Consider the following 10724-nt stretch of genomic DNA (forward strand, 5'->3'; position numbering starts at 1 on the left):
TTGAATTGTTTTATTTATTTGTTACATCATAATTTATTTGTTACATCATTTCCTTGATGCAATCTCACTTGCCTTCCTCCTAAACTGGCTCATAGGCATATCAGTGTATTGTATGCAGAGGCTGCAGCAATTTTGTCCTTGACTACCTGCTGGCCTTAAAACAGCTTCACTATCATTCCTTTCTTACCGCAACAAGGAGAAATAAAAATAAGCCTGGCCAAGATCAAGATCCTTACTTTCTGTAAACATCCAAAGCAATGAATTTGGCAGTTAGGCAGATACACCATTGAGCAGGTTAAAGTCTTCAAATATTGAGGGACATTTTTTCAAGCCTCCGGGAGCCAAAATGCTCACCTAGATTATATATCTCCTAACGCACAGAAATCCCCCTTCGTTATCCAGTTATCCTTTTCTTTTTATACCCACTGCAATTAAGTTATCTTGCAGCTAATGCCTGAGTACAGCTGCTGTATGGGCTCAACTCAGCCTGCATAACAACACAGCTATTTTAGAGAGAGCCTAAACCAATTTCAAAGAAATATTTTCCAAGGTAGCCATTGTGTTCCAACATGTGCTCCAGTGGGAGGCAGGAGTTAATAAAGCTGAATCCGGCCTTTGGATATTTTTACTTATTGGCTAAAGCTACTCTATAAGCCCAGCTGAATTGGTCCATCTGACTTTGGCAGATAATTTCAATTCTTCTCAGGAAAAAGCTGCCCTAAAGATATTGAATTATTATGGCTTCTCCTGCTATGCTGTTTTGCCACTGGGGAAAATTAAGCTGAATTAACCTTAAAACAAAGGATTTTAAGCACAGACGGTCAGTTAGAATCTGCTGTCCCCCCTCCCCCCAATGTATTTATAAACAATTAATGTTCAGGCATCAAACCACCCTTTGATCTGTATCAAATATCAACCCCCAAATTTAAAAGTGCTCTAGCACACTTCCCTCGAGGTGCTCTACATCTTACTTTTGGAGGAGAAATACAGGAACATTCTCTTTGCAGCCTGGTGCTGTCCTTGTGGCATGCGTGCCATCAGAACCCAAGTCCATGTTCTCCTCTACTGCCAATTCTATAAAAACATCTGTCTTCAGCTGATCACTCCTCTCTTATCCATATTTTTGGAGCATTCTGATATGTTTTCTTTGCACCATTCACTAGATGACCAAGATAATTCTGTCTCCCTAAACGTAGCAAATTTTTGTTATATCACATGTAAACTCCTGCTCCAGATGGAGAGTAGTAGTCAGTGATTTAGACTAGGAAGTTATTTAGTGACCAAACTAAAGGAAATTGCTCATTCACAGCTTCTTAGAGCTATCAGACTGATGAGGACCACGCCCATAAATTTGTGTTGGCTTAGTTTTAGCTTTTAGCCTTTAGCCTTTAGTTGTATGGCTACTGCTTTCTATATACCACATTGTTTTATATTACACTATATGGTGGTGTAATATTATATTATTATGTCATATCTCACTATTGGTATTATTTACAATTAAATCAAATTTTAGTAATATAGTACAGAGGTTCCCTAAGTTTCATGGCACCCTTAGTGTCACAAAGATATGATGTTACAAAACTATGTTGCAAAACTTTAAAATAGCCTGCTGTGCTCCTGTGAGTTTTGACATATCAGATCTGAGCTGAAAAAGTCCAGGTGACCAGGAGATGACAGCAAAGAGATGCAGAAAACCTTGTTCTCTGTTGCCATCTAATGGTCATCTAAATGTTTGCAACTCAGATATGGTATGTCCAGTCCATTTATTGCAATATTGTCTTCTCTAACTGGTAGCAATTCACCAGGCAGAAATTCTTCACATGATCTCTTTCAGTTGGTTTCACTGGAATTTATAAGGGTTCCCAAGGCACTGTGACACAGATTGGGAACTGCAGATATAGTTATTTTATAATTTATGTTAGCTCTTTTTGTTTTCAGTTATTATTCTGTAAGTTTGTACATTAGCATTTAAATCATCCAGTTTTGTACTACACCATGGTTTCCATCTTCTTAATCCTGAAGTTCTAGTGGAATTACAGTTTTAAAACTTGGGTTAATAATCCCAAACCTTAGTTATATCCCCATAGCTTATTATAGGCTAGATTGTCACAATAAGATGATTGTAAACTCCAGCTCCTAATAAAGATGACACCTTTCCATCTGTGGTGGTGTTCCTTGGTTTTCTTTCTTGAGTCTGACTCTCTGGCCCAATTCATGTCTCTTCTATAATAATGCAGAGATTAGGAAAAGAGGATGTGCTAATAGACTCATCTTTTATGACCTAGTTTTTTTCCTAAAAAAAGAATAAGAAGTAACATGTTCTGTAGAATAAGAAAATACACTATACTGCTTTCTTCTTGGATCTGCTTTTATCTTAAGTGTTATGGATCTGGAGAACTTCAAAGCACCTTGCAAATATTCCAGTAGCTACCAGATGTGAAAGTTGGCTTCATCTCCTACATTTGGGGGATAGCAGAGTCCATTAATAGGTGCTGCATCTGATCCCTCCTGCATCTAAAAGCAAGCTGGTTCAGAAGCTAACACTAAGGAAATTCAATACAGAGTGTGAAAGTCATTCAGAGGCAATGCCAGCTGGCAAATACAAAGCTACTTTATAAAAAGCTCCTATTAAAGCTAAAACTCTGTAATTTCCCATGGTGTCTCTACATACATCTGTTGGGTGACAGCAGCCATAACACACATTTCATGCTCAATTTGCTCTCACTTTCGCCTTCTAGTTATAAATATAATTAGGGATCATCTTGTTGTGATAAAAATATTGTATTTCCCAAGACTTTTAAGGATCATTCTCCAGAATTTAATCTGTATTTCATTGCACCTTTTGACATGCTAATACAAATCTGAAAAATCTGAATCAAGATTAAAAGCCAGTTTCTCAAAGAATCCACCAAAAGCATTCAAGGCCAAACAGTAATCCTTTGTTGAAGTATGTAAATTGTATTAATTGTTTATAATTTAGTCTTATTTTAATTACGTCTCTCCCATGTCTCAGTTCTAAAGCTTCCTTTAGTTCCTATGTGAAACAGTCTGCATGCTTTGAGAAACCTGCCTTTCTAGGTGATTTGAGCAATGATGAGAAATTTGGCCTTTAATGAAAATCTAGGTCTGAGAAATTCTCTGACAATTTTTTTTTCAATTCAACCATTTTTCTGATGTTCTTCAGATTAAAGGGTACTGTGCAGCCTTTCTGTGTGTCTCTCCTTACAAGATTTTTGTTATTCAGAAGAAAAATGGAAGAAACAGTAAAAAAAAAAAAGGGGGAAGATTTTACATGGACGAAAATATTGTCTAAACCCCTCTTAAAGTTCTGTGATTAAGGACAAATGCCTACATACAAGAGCCTCAGTTGGAAACAGCTAAACTGTTCTTTATCTCTCTCTTTCCCTTGCCACTATTTCTCAAGAGATCTACATACATACCTATTATACTATTCCATTTTAGGGTAAGCAACCTTATGCCAAGTATAGAAAATGACTAAAAAATGATAAGCCAAAAGGATTAAAGGCATGAGAAAAGGGAAGGGAAGGGAAGGGAAGGGAAGGGAAGGGAAGGGAAGGGAAGGGAAGGGAAGGGAAGGGAAGGGAAGGGAAGGGAAGGGAAGGGAAGGGAGCTAATCTAGTACAACAGCCCTGTTCACTATACTTCTCCATAGTCTTCTATCTTGCAAAGCTTCCATGCTTCCACCATGATGATGCATCAGTTCATACATTGCTTTTTGTTCTTTAACCTTCTCAATTCTTTCTTTTTGAGGATCTCATCAACGCCATTAACCATGACTTCCTCAGTCTTTCCCCTTCACTGTTCTTTAATATATTTGTCATGGGACTGAACCCTCATTTATTTTCTCTACATGACCAAACCACCTCTTCTTTTGCATTGGCCATCTAATTTTGTATTCAGTTCATACATCACCCATGCATTCTTGACTCTTTCTCTTTTAGCTTTACCACATACACTTTTTAAGTAGCCTATTCCCACTGCATGCAATTTACATTTCATGTTTTTCCCATAATACCAAACTCTCATTTCCATGTACCAAAATAGACAGAAGCACACTTATACACAGCCATTTTGCTTCTTTCAACAATATACATTTCTCATAAGAGACTACATGGAACCTGCTACACTTCTACCAGCATTTGCATATCTTAACATTTCACCATCCATCTTCTGATGTTTACTAACATTCTACCAAGGTAAACATACTCATCTACTATTTTTTCACTATTTATGCACAACTTGCAATCTTTCACTCCATTTTCCTGGCAAACACTACCACCTTGGTCTTTGACAATTAATTTTCAGATTCAAACTCTTTGTTACATTATACAATGTAACATTTGCTTCAGATCCCTTGGACTGTGGAGCAACAACGTGGCATTATCTGCATCTACAGGTATATTCATGTTCCTAACCAACATACATCTAGTCTCTGCACAAGCATTCCTTAGACATTTACTATTCTCATATATATTAAACAACCGAGGGGACATCACACATCCTTGTTTTACTCCCTGCTCAATCTTGAACCATTCACGTAAGCATTTAATTTGTTCTCATACACGTTTTACTTCCATCATTTACCCCTTCTGTTGCATTCAGCAATTAGCCTTCAAATCTGTACACTCACAAAACACTCCATATTTAAAGCCTATTCACTTTATCATGCACTCTCTCTGAATCAACAAATGTACAGAAAACTTTATTTCGCACATCTATACATTTCTCAGTGATCTGCCAAATAGCAAAACTCTAGTATAAAATCACCCTGTTATTCTCAATTTTTGCTCATTATCACGCTTGTACCCTTTCAGTCAGAATTTTGCCAAATATCTTCCCAGACACACTTAACAAACTAAGCCCTTTGTAGTTTTTTCATCATTCTTGCTAGCTAGCTCTTGTATAGAACAATATGGCCTTCTTCTAATTATTAGTCACATATGCAATCTTTACATATCCTTTAAAGAAGCCCCACTGTGGGACTTCTTTAATGGATCTGCATATACTTACATTTAACAATGCTTCTCTTATACCATCTACCCTGCAGCCTCACTATTTTTGCAGCATTCTCAGAGCATTTATGACTTCCTTTTCACCAGTATTTTCTTGAATGTTAACATTTGTTTCATTTCCACTTTTCAGCATATTGTTCCCATACAAATTACTAAAGTACTCCTTCCAACATTCCCTCATGTACTTTCATCCCAAATAATTTCATCATTATTTTTAATTCCATTCTTTCTGCTGAAGACTTCTTGTTTAGCCCTCTTACCCACTTCCAAAACTATTTTCTTTTCATCAAAGTCACTCAGCATTTCCTCTGCCTCTTTTATCCTTTTGTGATCCTTGTTCTCTTTTCATTCTTTGCAACTAGCTCTTTCCTCTGTATGCAATTATCTCCCTCTATTCTAATTTTTGCAGCAATCATTCTCTTGTATGCATTTTTGTAATCCACTTCATCATTCCTTTTTCATACTTCCCATTAGTGTTATTCATCCGCTTTCATGGTGCTCTGTAATGTAACTCTTTCCATTCTCTTCTAAGGACTCCACAGCTTCTTCTAGGTTTCACAATGTCTTTCCTTACATCCAATTTCCATTCATTCTTTCAGGAGACTGATCTATCTTCTAATATGTTTTTATTCATAATATGTAAGGAAAGACTTGTATTTTCTGCAGTTGTTCTACTTTCACTCATGTTTCTTTTACTTCTTTCCCTTTTTTCCTAGATCCATTCTTTTCACGTTCTACTCTTGACACTGCCAAAAAATGGTCTATCCCTCATTCAGAAACCCTTATTACCCTTATATCCTTCACAAATTCTCTCAGTTTTTCAACTTAAACCATGAAATCCATCCTGTTTTTAGATTTTCATTCATTCCTCTGACATCTATAGTATATATATGAATATGCTTGTGTTTGAAATAATGTATTCAAAGCAAATAGATGTTTTCTGGAGCAGATGCTCCTCACTCATCCTGTAATTCATTTGGTCTCCAAATGACCCAATCATTTTTTTCTTGTACTTTCTCCTCTGATTCCCACTCATCCATTCATGTCACCTAACCAAATTGTTTTTCTTCCTTGATTGCACCCATTTAGAAGGTTGAACATTTTTTCCCAAAACTCATCTCTCTTCCATTATCATCAGTCTATGAATTACTTTCAAACATATTTATAACAACTTAAATTTTACCATTATAAACTTTCTGACACATATATTAACCCATTCATTTATAACAAAACCTACACCTTCACTTCCCTCCATGTATTCATCAACTTAGCTCCACAAGGTCAGGTCACTTTCATCCAGATCTATTACATCCTTCCCTTTTCTCTGTTTTATATATTTAAAAAAAAATAAAAATAAAAATAACATATATTTTTCTTTCTTTCTTTCTGTTTGTTCATTCATTCATACTCTTTACCATTTACTCCTTTTAGATTGCAAGTCATAATCTTTTACATATAATGATCATCACCAGATGGGCTAACAGATATTGACCTCCACCACTTACCATGTATTTATTTGGTCAGTTGAGGCTTTCGTATAATGCTTTTTAGTAATATAGAAAAGGAATAGAATAGGTTACTAGCCTTAATCTTACTTGTGCTAAATGCAGCATTCCCTGCGACTGTTCAGGACAATACCAGTCAATTTTGGCCAGTATGCAACAAGTGCAATCAAAGCCCAATTTTATCCCAAGCACATTCACACTTTTCTGCACAACCTGGGATCTACAATCTAGAGATCTCTAGCAAGCCAATACATTGCCCTCCCCCCCCACTTACCAACTCAGAGGTATGTAATATACTGAAACACAAACAAGATGCTGGGAAAAAAGAATTATTATATTACTACTGTCTGCTTCAAACTGTCACCCTTCCCAGCCCTGTTTTAAAATATTCATATTCAGGAAAGTGGGGCTGTTTTTATATTCTCATAGCCTGAGAATTTTGCATAATCAAAAGACAGTGGCTTTATCCTCCTGACTAAGGAATTGGAGCATTCAAGAGTGTCACAAGATTACTTTCCCTCTTCAGATAATTTAAACAAAAGTAATGTTTGAAAAGTCCTGAAAAACATAAGGGATTTGGTATTTGATCTAATTTTGTCCTTGTGACTTTGAAACTCTGTATAGTACATTCTTCCTTGTAACTAATATAAACTTTTTTCTGCCTAAGCACCATGAAAAACCTAGTTTTATCCATTAACTAAGGTAGTAGGATGGAAACCATATGTCATTTACAGGCTATTCCAATCTTTTCCCCCACTCCCACCCCAAGTACAGTGTGTTTCCCAAAGGTGCTGGCAAGGTGAATAACAGCCAAATAACAATCAAATTTATAATTCAAGGGAACAAAGGAAACATTGGAATCACAGGTAAGAGCCACAAAACAAAATGCACACATACAGTGGCAACATTAGCCTTTAACACAAATCTTTTAAAAATAAGGTTATAAAGTAACTTCCTAGAGAAAGACTGTGATCTAGCTAGAGGAACATCTCTAGACTGAATTCCACAAATAGGGTATCATCCTAAATTAGTTTGTTTCTTATATCTGTAAGGCTAAACTCACATCAGCCTCATCTGAAGATCCAGAAGCCTGGGTAGGGTGGACATACAAACAGGTATCGGTCTTTTGGCTAATGTTCAAACAAAGTCTCCACAACTGATCTTCACCCACAAAGCTGGACATGAGTCTGGATTGGCTGAGAGATTGCAGCTGAGCAACTCCTCCACAGCCCAAGTCCACTGTAAGTTCTGCTGCTCCAATGGGATACTAGCTTAGCCTCTCTGAGTATTGACAGCTCAGGAAGGACTTCCTCTGAGGAAGCTATTGTCCAGTAGACATAGCTTCCTACATCTTTGTTCAATTTTCCACAGCTGCACTGCATCATTTGCTGGACCTTGGATTTGGGGGAAGGCTTGAGGATATTTCCTGTTTTACCCAATCCCCAATTTGCTTCCTCTATTGTCATAATTGGAACAGTCTAAGTTGGTAAAAATATATTGTTGGGAGGTAATAGCCATCTTGCCAACTAGGAACAAAACAAGCTGAAATTAGTGTATTCAGTATCTGATATATGGGCACAAAAGGTCAGTTTGCTTCAACTTCATTGTACTAGAAGACTGTTCTTCAGTCTTAGGTTGTGTTCACATGACACTTCCAGCTAGGTACCTCAGTTAGCAAATGTGCATGGGCTGCCATTTCACCTCCAATGTGTGGTATGTTTTTCCTGAGGTTACAGATGTAGCATGTTGATCTACCCTAACATAGACATCTTCTTGTGCTGTTGTAAACCCAATACTGGCAGACATTTGAAGTATGAATTACTTTTACCTCCCAGCAATCCATACTTAGCAACCAATTCCAGTTTTAAGTATGTACTGCATTGGACGTAGTTTTGGAGGGTACAGGGTACTGTTGCTACTGACAAAAGGAAGGACTTCACATTCTCATTCCGGCACCTGTGATTTTGCTTCTTTGTCCTCTATGTGATTGTAGAAGATCCAAGATATGCTCCGGGGGGGGGGGGGGGGGCGGGGTGTCCATGAATGTTAAAAATGATATAGAAACGTACTCACCAGAAGATTGTTTTGCTGTTTTAAGTATTATTTTTTGTCTTTTATTCTTTTACACTGATGGATTCAGTAGCAAACTGTCTTTTGAAGTATCTTCAGAACTGATATTCTCTAGTCTTTATAAAATGTTCAGAGTTAAATACATCAGTGAGCCATCAAAACCTGAAGCCCTAAATAAATGTGATTTGTGAGGGTTTTTGTTTTTTAAAAATCCCTCTAAATTTGTGTTTGATTATTTTGGTAGATATTAAGTATATTTGAAAATCAGACCATTTTGTCACTTAACTACCCCAATTCTTCACTATCTTAAAGGTGTCATGTATGATGTAACAATGTGGACCTAATCACTGTTTAGGAGTGATGGATGATACAAATTAGAGACCTGTATGGGAGGTTAATTAACCACAGAATCACTAGGGCTTCACCTGTAACTCTGCCTGGGACTCAGTCCAATATTTAACATGCCTGAACAGCCTCAATGAGCAAGTGAAAAATCATTTTCCCAAGTTCATCTTTTTTACTTCTCTATGGTTCTCTGCATAGATCCATTAAGCCAAAGTCCCACATTTTGATTTGTGACATGCTACTATGCCTATAGTTCTAGTTTTCTTCAATTCATGCAGTTCTCTGTCTTCAATTAAATTGAGGAGGACCCCTCCACACACATACAAACCCTAGAAAGCCGTAGACTTGCTATTGGGTTTTTAATGCCATAATACTAAATATTTCTTTGTACCATGGCTTGTATATGAGAGTTCATAATAAAACCAAATTCAATGAGGCTTCAGACCTGGACAGCTGAACAGAGAAAATTGGCTACCGTATCCTGGTTTAATTTGCTCTGTATGTGTATCTATAACCCAAAAAATATACAGTTGAGTTTCAACAAATGAGGAGAAGCCTAGGTTAGTAGTAAGATCTATGCTTTGCATGCAGAATCAGGTGCCAGCATTGTCAGGCAAATATGCTGAATAGGCAGCGTTGGGATAGACATGACAATCATAATAGACCAGCCTCAAATGTATTGAATCTACAACCCCCAAAATACTGGAAGTCATAGTACTACACATCTGGGGGTTCCATGGATTATGGAGGACTGTAGATTATGTGGAGTCAATATAAAGCATCTTAATTTCTTCATATTAATTTGTCAACTATGGAAGGTATTCCTAGATTAACATTACTTAGAATATGTACGCTATGAAGGTGCTTTACAGACCATCTTGTGCAATCTGCTAAACCATTCCAAGCACCTGGCTATCCAGCCTCTGTGAAAACTGTCAGCAAGAGGAATACTACCATGGTTCTAATTAAATTGTTCCATTGTTTAATGATTCTTACTTTCAGGAAATACCTCCTGATGTTTAACCTGAATCTCCACTGATTTAACATTAATCCATTACAGGTAGTCCTTCCTTAACTCCGTGGCTAAGCAACACAGTTGTAAAGTGCGACATCATGTGACTGTGCCGACTTACAATGGCAGCTGCAGCAATTCTGGTTGCCATCATTAGGCGGATCCTGTATGGTCATTAGGCGTGATGTCACGTGATCGCCATTTGCGACCTCCTGCCGGCTTCCCTATTTGACTTTGCTTGTCAGAAGCCAGCAGTGAAGGTCACTAATGGCCCACGGGACGTTGCAATCATCCTAAGTCATCCCCTCAGTACAGTACAATTGGTATCTGAAAGAATCTTTTGTGTCTTATATCTGAAACAAAGTTTCTAAAATGTTGAGAGAAGTGAAGTTGGTGGGATGGGAAGTATGTAATTAGTTGCAAGAAGATACGAATTATGACCTCCTAATACAATTTTGTCACTAACTAAATATTCTAGCTTGTTTTGGCCTCAGTATCTTACATAAGGAGTTTGGGTAATGTCTCTGCATTTGTTGTTTTCAAACTTTATTCTGAGTTCCAAAAATAATGACAGATTAATGGGAGGCGACTCTAGTGACACCTCCTATTAATCTTTCATCATTTCTGGATGTCAAGTGACACCAGTGCTGAAGGAGAGTTTCCTAAACTTAATGAAAGGTTAAGTTCAGGATCTTGGCTTCTATGAGCCAGATGCTCCAAAAGCCTTCCTCCTTCTACTGGGGAAACTCCTTCCTGATT

This window comes from Python bivittatus, unplaced genomic scaffold (genome assembly GCF_059951505.1).
Source record: "Python bivittatus isolate LINGU-HERP-01145 unplaced genomic scaffold, Pbiv_v1 ctg000960_np1212, whole genome shotgun sequence".
NCBI lineage: Eukaryota > Metazoa > Chordata > Lepidosauria > Squamata > Pythonidae > Python > Python bivittatus.